The sequence below is a fragment of the Cyprinus carpio genome, chromosome A7 (assembly GCF_018340385.1).
Source record: "Cyprinus carpio isolate SPL01 chromosome A7, ASM1834038v1, whole genome shotgun sequence".
NCBI classification, from domain to species: domain Eukaryota; kingdom Metazoa; phylum Chordata; class Actinopteri; order Cypriniformes; family Cyprinidae; genus Cyprinus; species Cyprinus carpio.
Window position 1 is genome coordinate 4,896,323 of NC_056578.1, and position 12,412 is coordinate 4,908,734.

Genomic DNA, 12,412 nt, shown 5'->3' on the forward strand with positions numbered 1-12,412 from the left:
TATTAGTATGTAGGCTCTATATGAGCCTCACTAATTGCGTCTAGCATTGAGTAGTCAGGTCCTCTCTCGTTTAGAGAGACATTACGTTGAGACCTCCACTCTTAAGAGCTCCTCAACTAGGTGGGTGTTGGTAGGCTTCCTCTCGTTTAAGAGTGTTATCCTGCTGAAGCCTCCGCTCTCCATAGCTATCCGCTTAGACAGCACTATTGGTTTGTAGGATCCTTTTTTTTTTGTGAGCCTCACTAACTGTCTTTAGCTCTGAGTGTTGTCAGGCCTCCTCTCGCTCTTGAGGGTCGTCATGCTGAGGCCTCCACTCTTAAGCGCTTCTCTAAGAGGGTTGAGTGCTTGGCTTCCTCTCGTTTTAGAGTGTCATCCTGCTGAAGCCTTCGCTCTTAAGAGCTCCGTCATGGGCAGTGATTGAGTTTGTAGGCTCTTTCTTTGAGCCTCGCTTACTGCCTCCGGCGCAGAGTGTAGCCAGGTCTCCTCTCGCTTTAGAGAGTCGTTATGCTGAGACCTCCACTCTTAAGAGCTCTCCTGCCAGGGTTGAGCTTTTGTTAGGTTTCCTCTCCTTTAGAGAGTCATTATGCTGAATCCTCCGCTCCCCAGAGCTCCGCCTAGGCAGTATAGGGGTGTAGGCTCTTCTATTTTGAGCCTCACTAACTGCCTTTGACGCTGAGTGTGGCTAGGTCTCCTCTTGTTTTAGAGAGTTGTTATGCTGAGGGCTCCACTCCTAAGAGCCCAAACTAGGATTGAGCATGTTAGGTTTCCTCTCACTTTTAAGAGAGTCATTCTGCTGAAGACTCCACTCTGCATAGGTCCGCTTAGACAGTACTATTGGTAGGTAGGCTCCTTTTCTGTGAGCCTCGTTAACTGTCTTTAGCGCTGAGTGTAGTCTGGTCTCCTCTCGGTCTAGAGAGTCGTCATGCTGAGGCCGCCACTCTTAAGAGCTTCTCTAGGAGGTGTAAGGATCCACCCGCCAGCCCAAAAAGCGGAATCCAGCGGCCTGGTCGAAGGTTTAATGCGTATTCGGTTTTTTATTGGCGCTTCTGAATTTATCAGGATTTAGTTTGAATTTTAGTCTAGCTCCGTGTTTAATCTGACTCCAATTTCACGTGATCATTAAATTTGGGCAATATTTCTATCAAAAGCTGATCACAGATATCGATTTTTATTAATTTAGATATTTGAGTATTCTGAAAATCCCATACTTTCAATTATTCGTTCACTGCAGACCCCGGTATTGCTTTAGAAGTAACATTTCGGCCAATTGAATGCTCTTCCCGGACACAAACTCATCAGTTCTGATCTTAAACATTGGATGCAGGGTAAATATCTACCTTTAAGTCGGTCGCGCCCTGCTTACTCGTACAAAAAGCATAGTTTTTATATATTTACGAAAACTGCAACTTATTTAAGACAGTGATAGTCAGAAATCGAAATGGACTCAATTGATGTGCCCCATGCTCTATGTATTAGAAATTTAGTATGTTGATGTGCTGTATGTAGATTTGAGGTAATACCTCCGCTTTAATCTACTAGAAATAATGAATTAAGAATAATGCAGAATAAATCAAATATAACAATTTATTATCAGTCAGGTAAAATTGTATCGTGCCAATTACATAATGAATATAATTAGAAGCCAATTTAGAAAGGATAGTGTAATTGTAAATCACATTGTAGTTGTGTTGCAACTTTGCTTCTGCACAAAGACACTGTAGCCATATTGGGAACGGCCAAGTGATCCATGCAGGAGGCACACAAATTTAACATAGTCACACATGTTACAGTTATCCTAATTTAAGAAACATGGTCTAAAATGCATAGCAAATCACTCAGGTGTTTTAGAGAATAAACTTAACTAGCCAAATGTGTACATGTAGTAGCACAAACGGTCTAAAATGCATAGCAAATCACTCAGGTGTTTTAGAGAATAAACTTAACTAGCCAAATGTGTATACCTGACTTCAGGAAGATACATAGTATGGAGCATATGAAATACGCTCCACAATAAATCGCCCAGTAGTGTTTTGTCACTTCCCTAAATACTCAGACCCAGACAACAAAGAAATCTTCAAATCAGCTGTAGAAACATAAAAGACCTTTTGGTTCTTTAGATTCCAGCACATCCAGGGTCACACCTGGCTGGAGATAATCATTCTCAAAGACCCCTAAAGGGGGACACACCACCTTCACAGCAGAACACAATTCTACAAAAGTTTTTCAATCTTTCTTATAATGTAAAGTGACTACTGTGAAATTGAGACCAATTTACCAATCGCACAGAGACCTTTAAAATGACACCAAACATGAAAAGTTTACAATCATGAATCCTGAAGATATAGTAAATGTTTTATGTGAGCGTAACAACTTTTAGTTGCCTGGACCATGTGCCCTGGGGGGAAGGATGGGTGAAGGTACCAAAGAGCAAATGGTCTTTCTTCCAGATCTTCCTATCTGTTTGTTTGGCTCCACGAGGAGATCAAAGCCCATTGTTTTGGTGCATCTGCATTTGCATTGCGAGAGTTCCTGAAAGTCTGGCTTCACAAAGAATTCATTTCATAAGGAAATAATTTCACTCCTTACACTGTCATGAATCTGTTTGAATGGGTTTATCTAGGACAGACAGCAGTTTCACTATATTTGCAGCAATTTCTAATAATTATAAACACAATGTGCATTGATTGTGCATTGATAAGTGCACTGACTATGCTTTACAATAGCATTTCTGGGGAGCGATTAAGAAAGAGAATTAATCTTTCTCATACTCTTTGGCAGTCAAAAGTGACCAAACACTTTAAGTGTAACTTTGTAATCAATTAAATTATTGTACTATATTTTAGTTCTGTTTAATATTTTTAGGAGATTTTTGGTAATAAATAATATGTGCTATAATTATGATCATGAATGACCATTTAAAATATAATTTTTTTAATACACTTATTTATATTATAATTAGTGTAGTATTTAGGGTTAAAAATAGAGGAAAACGTTTTTAAATTCAAGTGCAAAGAGGCAAATTAGAGGCATTTTATCGGCCTGAAAAATAATATTCAAATGTAATGCTGTGGTTTAATCAGTAGTATACCCATATGACTGTTTAATAAATATACCCTGCATAAATTTAGCTCTACTCTAGTTGCTCAAGAGTTTTTGCTGGTCATGATTACTTATTTTTTCTGAGGTTTTGCATTTGATGTATATTAGGACAATATCAAACACTAGATTTTTGTACGTTTCTTTTTTTCTTTCTATTTTTTTTTTTTTTAAAAAAAGGTAAATTACTTACATCCCAGTTTTATTTTATGATATTCACCATTATCGTACAACATAAGTGAATATTATAAAAGGCAAGCAAATACGGAATTTAACCCAAGAAAAAAAGTTTAAAATAATGTTTAAAAATACAAGGCAACCAAATGCATTCAGTGAAACTCTTTATTGTATTGCTTGAATGAACAATCTTCATTGAAACTCATTAAACCTCCTACAGTAAGAGAAAGATTGCAGAAAGGCTATAAACTTAGACAACTAGCATCTGGTTATGGGTCATTATCAAGGTATTTCTCACGTTTTATAACTGCAATTAATAGTATACCTGTCCCTATTATTTAATGATAAACTAATTATAACATATTTCATAAAATACCACTACTGGTCAGATTTCCGAGAGGTTCAACTATTGCGTTAAAATCTCAAAAACATTATGTCATTTTTTTTTCAACATTCTGGCGAGTGTGCTTGAGAAACACTGAAATGTATGGGACTTAAATGCTGGAACTATTTATGCCCTACTCCCTTCGAAGGGCAGAGCCCTTGAAGTGTGTTCTTTGAAGGGTACAGGGCGATACTGGAGAACGTAATGCGTAAGTATTGCGTAGTCACACAATATGGTGTTTACCCTAAATGATCCAATAGAAGCTGTGAATTTTAATTTATCCTTCATTCATAACTTATTTTGCCTCATGTAAGAAGAGCTAAAATAATAAAAAAAAAGTAAACAAAGTATGTTTATTCACATATTGTTCTCGTCCACGTGAGTGTAAATGTCAGCATTATCATATATGTCTAAAGGATGAAGGTTTGACGGTAAAAGAAGAGCATATTGACAAAGTTTCACCAGGGCCGGACTGGGACGCAATTTCAGGCCGGGAAATCTCACCACTCATCTAGGCCACACAGAAAAAAAGGGGCAAAAATTGTACTTTTTTATGGGGTACAACAGCTTGACACTGTAGGTACTCTTAAAAAAACATCTTTGTACCTTTTTTTTTACCCCTAATAAGTACATATACCATAGAGTTATAATTCATACCCCTAAGGTACTAATTTGTAGGCCTAACTATTAGGGATAAAAAAGGAACAGATATCTCCTTTTAGGAGTACTGATCCAGTGACAAGCTGTTGTACCCAGAAAGGTGCAATTTTGGCCACTCCCCCTTTTTTCCTTCTTTTTTTTTTCTTTTTTTTTTTGTATATAGCCTATACATCAACAACAATTTCTGAAACCAGACAACCCTATTATTTGTCTGGCCATCACATAAAAAAGCTCTAAATCCTTAGTCTGGGCCTGTGGAAAAATAATTAAAGTTTCTCTCTTGCACTGAACTTTCACTTCCCTTTCCCTTTTCTTCATTTTCCCCGATATTTGATGCTCTGATCATAGGCAATTCAGAATCAGATTTTCTTTTTTTTTTTTTTTAACTAGCAAATTGGCTGACTCTGATACTGATTAAAGCAAATTTATTTATTGTCTATTTAGCTATATATATAAAAAACAACCTGGCCTTAAACAAAAATATCTGTGACCATTTGAAATTAGAGGCAACCACTGCATTTTAATCACAATCCAAACAATGATACTACACACATGTTGCACGAGCAGTTGTTTTTGATTTGAGTTAGATTGTATAATTCAGGATTTAAATTGAGAATGAGAACAGAATGGTCTGACTTTAGTCTTTATTTTTTATTGTTTTGCTACATAAAACCATAAACTGTATAAAATAAAACATTTGCATGAAACAAAAACAGCAGGTCTGAATGAGGTCATTATTTTTGTTTTCTTTGCACACAAAAAAAGTGTTTTCGTAGCGTCATACAAACAATGGTTGAACATTGATGTCACATGGACTATTTTAACGATGTCCTACTACTGGACCTTTCTTGTGTCTGTTTTCGTGTTGCTGTATCTCAGATTTCAACACAAAAAATATCTTTATTTGTGTTCCAAAGATGAACAGGAGTCATATGGGTTTGGAACGACATGAGTATGCAAGTAATTGAATGAATGAATTTTTCATTTTTGGTGCGAAACTATCCCTGTAAGCAGGTGCGTTTATATCATTGTTGAGTTAGGAGGCTTGATGGAGAGAACATATACTGTTTTACCACACACACGCTCTCTCTCTGAGCTAAGTTGGATGTCCACCATCACTAACATCATTACCACTAAAAGTATGTAAATAAGTAATTTTTGTTATGTTCAGTAAAGTATTCAGAAGAGATTGAAATTGAAATTGGATTGTGTAAAGTGTGCGTTGCATACCCAAGCCATCAGCAGTTGCTGTAACATGCATTTTCTTTCAGTTTCACAAAATCCTCTGTGTTGATCAGTTCTCGTTACAGTGCTGGCATCATCACCTTTAGCTTCAATCAATCAATTAAAATAAAAAATCCATCTATTTAAGTATAATTAAATTGGCTGTACAAATCCTTTCACCCTGAGTGTTAAGAATCTTGTCTAGTTGAATCTCATTTAAAATGAAGTGGAAATAGTTTAAATTATGACAAAAAAACATGAGGACTGATCGATCATATATTTTACTGTGTACCCGTGGCATAGCCATTATTTCAGAAGTGAGGGGGACAGGAATGGCCAAATGTAATTATAAATACCTGTTTTTTTTTTTTTTTTTTTTGTCTAATTGACAGGTTTTATTTATTAATTTTTCTTATCTCTTACTTTTAATTGGCTAAGAAATCAAATACACTGCTGGACTATTACCAATAATTTGTATTCTGTATTTTTCCCCCTATATTTTCCTAATGGCAATTTTCTGATTTGTTCATATAGTACAGTTTTTTTCCATTTTTATAACAGAATAAGGCAGAAGATGCATTTTATGGTTTCTGTAGACTACTGTCATAAATGCTGTGTCATTTAGCACTGCATTAATCAGATACTTTGTTTATTACCTGGAGATGACTTGAAAAATACAGATAAACCATAAACCTGCGTGAGAGCAAGTATGAATGAAACACACTGCTTGAGAGTATTTAGCGCTCTGTAATGTTCACATCTTCTCCTTTTGGATGCGAATGAAATGACAGGACATGAATAAGTGGTCATTTGCACCAACAGAAGGATGGATACTGAAAGTGTCTTTTTCTTTTAATTTTTTTTTTTTGAATTGTGAATATCCACTTTATCAGCATTGTTTTGTTCTCTGCTGTTGTTTAACAGCTGTGAGCATGCTGATGGATGTATTTTATCATTTTGTTGATTTTTGCTGTATTCGTGCTGTTTTTAAAAGATTTAAAGGTTGTGACACACTTATTCTGCTTGGTGTTGCTGTCACTGATCGTTTGGTCCTCAAGTCTTAAAGACATGTGTAGTAGTTACATACTCAAGATACTGAATTGAATTGAACATTTAGGTGTTGTTTTTAACCAAAAAAAAATAAATAATAAAAAAAAAAAAGTCTGTGCATACCCTCAGATGAAATTCTGCAGGCACCCCTGTGCCAGATCCAGCATAGATTATGCATATTCTATATTCTAGACCGTATATTCTATGCCAATGCTGTGAACCATGTAATATTTTATCATTAATAATAAAACTGTCTTCAAAGCAAATGTTGTTGTTGCTCAACACAGCTTTGCAGAAATCAGTTTGTTTCAGTTTTCATGGACACCTTTATTGTGATGAACATTGAGGACTGGAGAATATTCAAGCTTGTAAATGAAGAACATCAAAGCTGATCCGAAGAGAGTTTAGGTTTCCCCATCATCATCATCTCTTTCTTACAGCACATTGAGCTGCAAAAAAGTTCATTACATCATAAAAACATCACTTTCCAGTTAATTTGCAATATATGCATTTTCATTTTAGCAATTTTAATTCAAAATCAACATTCCTTTTCAGTTTTCCAGTGTTTGCATGAACACACTCACCTGGTGCAGCTTCCTTCCGCATCACTTCCTGTTTGGGCGGTTGAGACCATTGCAGTGTCACGTCAGAAAACCCTCGTTCCACCAAAGCAGACTGAAGCTGAAATGAGCAGATCTCTTAAAAGTGCTCTCAGTGAGCTCAGATTTCTGTATGTTTCCTGAGCTCTCTCACCTGTGACAGGAGCTGGACTCTCACTGCAGGTTCAGACAGACTTGAACTGGACTTCAGTTTCATCTTCAGAAAAGTTTTCTTCAGTAAAGGACCTGAAAGGGCACATGAGAGTGAACATACATAGAAAGAAGGGAATTCAGTATAATTAGAGGTTGTGTAGCGATCCCCAAAAATCTTAAACAAAAGTACATAATCTAAAACAATAACAACAACAAAAAAAACCTAGATGACATTAAATACAGGTTCACTTGCAATAAGACATGGTTTAGTGTTCAAGACAAATGTGTTTCATGTAGTGAATAACTGAAAGCTGAGAGCATGCAACTATTGTAGTTTCACATTTTCAACTAATAAATTGCATAATAATAAATTGAATAAAAATGAAGATGTAAAAAAATGAAGCTGTTTATAGATTCCCAAAATGTTAAATCTGCTTGATCACACCTTTTCCATAGACCTCCACCTCACACAGAGTAAGAACCCTTGAAGTTCCAGGAATATTCACAGTAACATAACGTCCCTCCATCCAGTTACACGAGTAGCTGTAGGTAGCTCCTGCTGGAATAGTAGAAACTACAGCACATCTGAAGAAAGACGAAAGAGTGAGCTGCGCCTGTGCTTTTGATGCTCATTATTAGTATGACATTTAGTGTAGCCTATTTTATATTATTAGCTCTTTGTTTTGCAATGTGTTATGTATTTTATAATTTGATATTTCCCCCCAACTTATTTAACATACACATTTTTTTTTCAGCTAAGCAAATGTGAAATTATTTGTCACGGCAGTGAAACGTTATTATTACGCATAGAAAATAAAGTTTTACTGTTATCCTCCTTGCCTGTGTGACGCTTCAGAGAGGAAGAGTGCCATCAGATTTTGTAATGATATGAACATTCTATGTAGATTTCTGGAACAGTGTTTAGTGTTGTATTTGATTGTAGGTGGTGGTAATTCATTCTGTGATTGGTGGAGGTGCAGTTTTGTGGGGGGAATTATTTTTGTAATGTGAGACATTAGAAGACAAATAACATCAACCATCTGATCATCAGGTATGTAAACCAATGTTTCCTGCCATGGCAAATGAAACAACAAATTACCTGATCTGTGAATCTGAGTTGACAGCCTGTATTGAATGTGATGGAATAAATAAAGTGTATTGTCAATAATACTGCGAAACGTTACTGGGTTGTCCTCACGCGCTGGATGCAAAACAATACACATACAACACGAACAGCAAACACATAACTCTTATAACTCTTACACATAGCACACTAATACGCTTCTAATATCCAAATCCGTTAAAGGATTTTTAGGCTGCATTAATAAGGTAAACCTGAAACGGGAACACTTCCCATAACACCTGATGTACTTGCTACATCATTAGAAGAATGGCATCTACGCTAATATTAGTCTGTTTCTCTCTTATTCCGAGGTCACCGTAGCCACCAGATCCAGTCTGTATCCAGATCAGATGGTCACTGCAGTCACCCGGATCCAGTATGTATACAGTACAGATGGTGGATCAGCACCTAGAAAGGACCTCTACAGCCCTGAAAGACAGCGGAGACCAGGACAACTAGAGCCCCAGAGACCGTTCCCCTGTAAACGACCTTGTATCAGACGACCACCGGGACAAGACCACAGGAAACAGATGATTCTTCTCCACAATCTGACTTTTCTGCAGCCTGGAATTGAACTGTTGGTTTCGTCTGGTCAGAGGAGAACTGGCCCCCCAACTGAGCCTGGTTTCTCCCAAGGTTTTTGCCGCTGTCGCCTCTGGCTTGCTTAGTTGGGGACACTTCATTTACAGTGATATCGTTGACTTGATTGCAAATTATTGCACAGATACTATTTAAACTGAACTGAGCTGCATGATGACATCACTGAATTCAATGATGAACTGCTTTAATTAACTGTCATTTTGTATTATTGACACACTGTTTGCCTAATTAATGTTGTTCAGTTGCTTTGACGCAATCTTTTTTGTTTAAAGCGCTATATAAATAAAGGTGACTTGACTTTTACATTTACATTTAATCATTTAGCAGACGCGACTTACAAATGAGAACAGTAGAAACAATCAGATCAACAAGAGAACAACAACGGTATACAAGTGCTATGGCAAGTCTCAGTTAGTCTAGTACAGAACACGTAGCCCGGGTTTTTTTTTTTTTTTTTTTTTTAAATGAATATGATAGACAAGAAAAAGAAAAGGTAAGTACTAGTACTAGTGAGCTTAGGTACGTTGGCGCCGTGCCAGTGGTCGTCTTGTAGGCAAGCATCAGTACCTTGAATTTAATGCGAGCGGCTACTGGTAGCCAGTGTAACCCTGATGAGGAGAGGAGTACAGTAACATGAGCTGTTTTTGGCTCATTGAAGACAACCCTCACTGCTGCATTCTGGATTCAGTTGTAGAGGCTTGATAGTACATGCAGGAAGGCCCGCCAGGAGAGCATTACAATAGTCCAGTCTGGAGAGAACAAGAGCTTGGACAAGACCGGGTCGTTGTAGCAATATGGTCTGTGAAGCTTAACTGATGATCCATCACAACTCCTAGGTTTCTGGCTGTCCTGGAAAGAGTTATGGTTGACGAACCCAGCTGTATAGAGAAGTTGTGATGAAACGATGGGTTAGCTGGACCTACCAGCAGGTCTGTCTTAGTAAGGTTAAGCTGAAGGTGATGGTCATTCATCCAGCTAGAAATGTCACTCAGACAGGCTGAAATGCGAGCAATCTACCGTCGGGGTCATCTGGTTGGAATGAGAAGTAGAGTTGAGAGTTAGCGCTATATAAATAAAGATGATCTTTTAGTTAAAAACACACAGCCTAAGTGTAGTCCGATTCAGGAACAAATGGCTCTTACGATGAGAGTGACCGGTTTGAATCAGTCAGAATCCTTCACTGAATCGACATCTGACTCACTTACTTATCAACAAGTTTACATTATTTTCAGGGATGTACAGTATGTATAAAAAAATTTAAATTATAGGGTGAAAGGGTAAATTCCTTTAGGCAACTGATTTTATTTTGTGATCGTATACCAATATAAACATAGTCTAAACACCTACAAATCGTTAATATATGACAGTATGTACTATTTGTGACTACTCATCAAAATACATGTATATATAAGAATGTGAGAGAGACTCACACTGGGTTGCTGAAAAGATCTGAAGAATTGTTTCCAATCCGAATCTCTGCCCCGTTTATCCTGGTGTTACAGCAGTCACCTCTGTTAGTGATGGCCACTCTGTTCACGCTGTACATATTCATCAGATCCAGCTTCCACCACGGGTTACTCTCTAAATCTGTATGAGTACAGGTGTAGCTTTTCCCATCCAGAGCGTTTTGAGGATACCAGTCATTAGCCAGCGTCGACTGATCGGCTGTTCCCCATGCTGCTACGTTCACTGGAACATGTTCAATGGAAAAATCTTACTTCAAATTACAATTATTAACAGTATGTCTGTTCTTGGGATTTTTCATGTAATATATTATAAACAAATTTATAGAGTTTCTGTGATAATGAGTACTGTAAAAAAGCATTCAAAAGTTGGGGTCAATGAGAAATGTATTCTTTTATTCAGAAAAAGATGCATTTAATTGATCCAAAATAACATTAAAGACATTTATAATGTGACAAAAGATTTCTATTTCAAATAAATTTTTTTTGTTTTGAACTTTAAATTCATCAAAAAAAAGAAAGACTCATAAAGAATAGCAGTAAGAAGAGTAAATACTAGAGAGGTGCAAACACAGGTTTACTACATCAACAGAACCATACAGATGACATTACAAGATCACAAGGCACTGTAGTGTAAGTTGTGAAAAATAGTCTTTGAATAGCCTTTCTTGTGATCATAACATATCTAGATCGGATGCGAGCGCTGTTGCGTCAAGCCGCGGATCAATTTCTCTGTCAGGTCTCTGTTCTAGGCAAAAGCAAAAGCACTTTATTTGGCCTTCCGAAAGCAGATGCATTTAGGAATCTTTAAGATTGCTTACAACAGAACAGCAACGCATTTTATGGACGACCGTTTCGTGAACCTAGGAAAGGAGGTGATTCTGACTTTGCTACAACAATCTGGCGCTTCTGAATCAGCTACTGTAAGTATGTTTTGTTATTAAAGTATTTGCTATTGACTGTTCAAATGCAGATTTTTGCGCATCGTGTGTGTGTGTGTGTGCGTGTGTGTGTGAGAGAGAGAGAGTCAGGGTCACACAGTGGAGTCAGCTGTCTTAACCGTCCGTGGCTTGTGGTACTGCAAAAAACATACAAGCTTCATCACTGTGTCTGTCACGCGACTCTGTTCCTCTTTCGGGCTTGAACTGATGGTGAAACTAAGGACATTATTAACTGTCTTTACATTTATTTTGAAAGATGAAGCTCACGATTATGGAAAGGGGCATTAAATTTTCGATGAGTGCTTGCAGTGTTCAGCCAATCACAATGCACTCAGAGCATGTCAACATATTCTGTTACACCAAATACACAAAATAATGATGTTCAAATGTACAAATCTGAAACACAACAGATTTTCTCCCAACAGTTTACATTCATTTAAAAATTACATTTTGTCTGAAATGTGTCTGTCATCATGTGTTTGTCACCATTTCTGAAAATGTTTCACAGCAGCACAAACTCACTAACAAAAGATGTAATAGTTTAATTCATGAAATTTCACCTTCTTTTTCTGCCTTCGTTTGAACCGAGAAAAACCCTTGAAATGAGAAACACAGAATGATGTTTAGTATTTTGCTACTTAAATCGATTTTTATTATGATTATAAACCTACATTTTGTTAGATTTACACTTAGTTGGGTAAAATTCCGTATTATCTCTAAACGCATGTATAAATGTTTACACAGTTTAGCTTCTCAAGTAAAAGTGTATTGTTTAAGGGTGTTTAACATTAGCCAAAATCAACACATTCAATTATGCTTTAGGGTTTTCTGTGCTTATTGTTTTTAAAAAGATGAAGCTACAAACAGACCGTATAGATATTAAACAGATTGTATGCTTTACTTACCCAGTAAAAGTGACAGACTCTTGTAAAAATCCCTCA

At 36.9% G+C, this 12,412-nt stretch overlaps 1 long non-coding RNA gene across 1 annotated transcript; it reads right to left on the reverse strand.

The window, feature by feature from the left end:
* Positions 1 to 6,679: 6,679 nt before the first annotated feature.
* On the reverse strand, positions 6,680 to 7,588 carry LOC109062886. The gene is made up of 3 exons (XR_006160392.1): positions 7,346 to 7,588; positions 7,177 to 7,273; positions 6,680 to 7,041 (listed from the first exon to the last, which is right to left on the reverse strand). It is a non-coding gene; the product is annotated as an uncharacterized LOC109062886 (long non-coding RNA).
* Between the last annotated feature and the right edge of the window lie 4,824 nt (positions 7,589 to 12,412).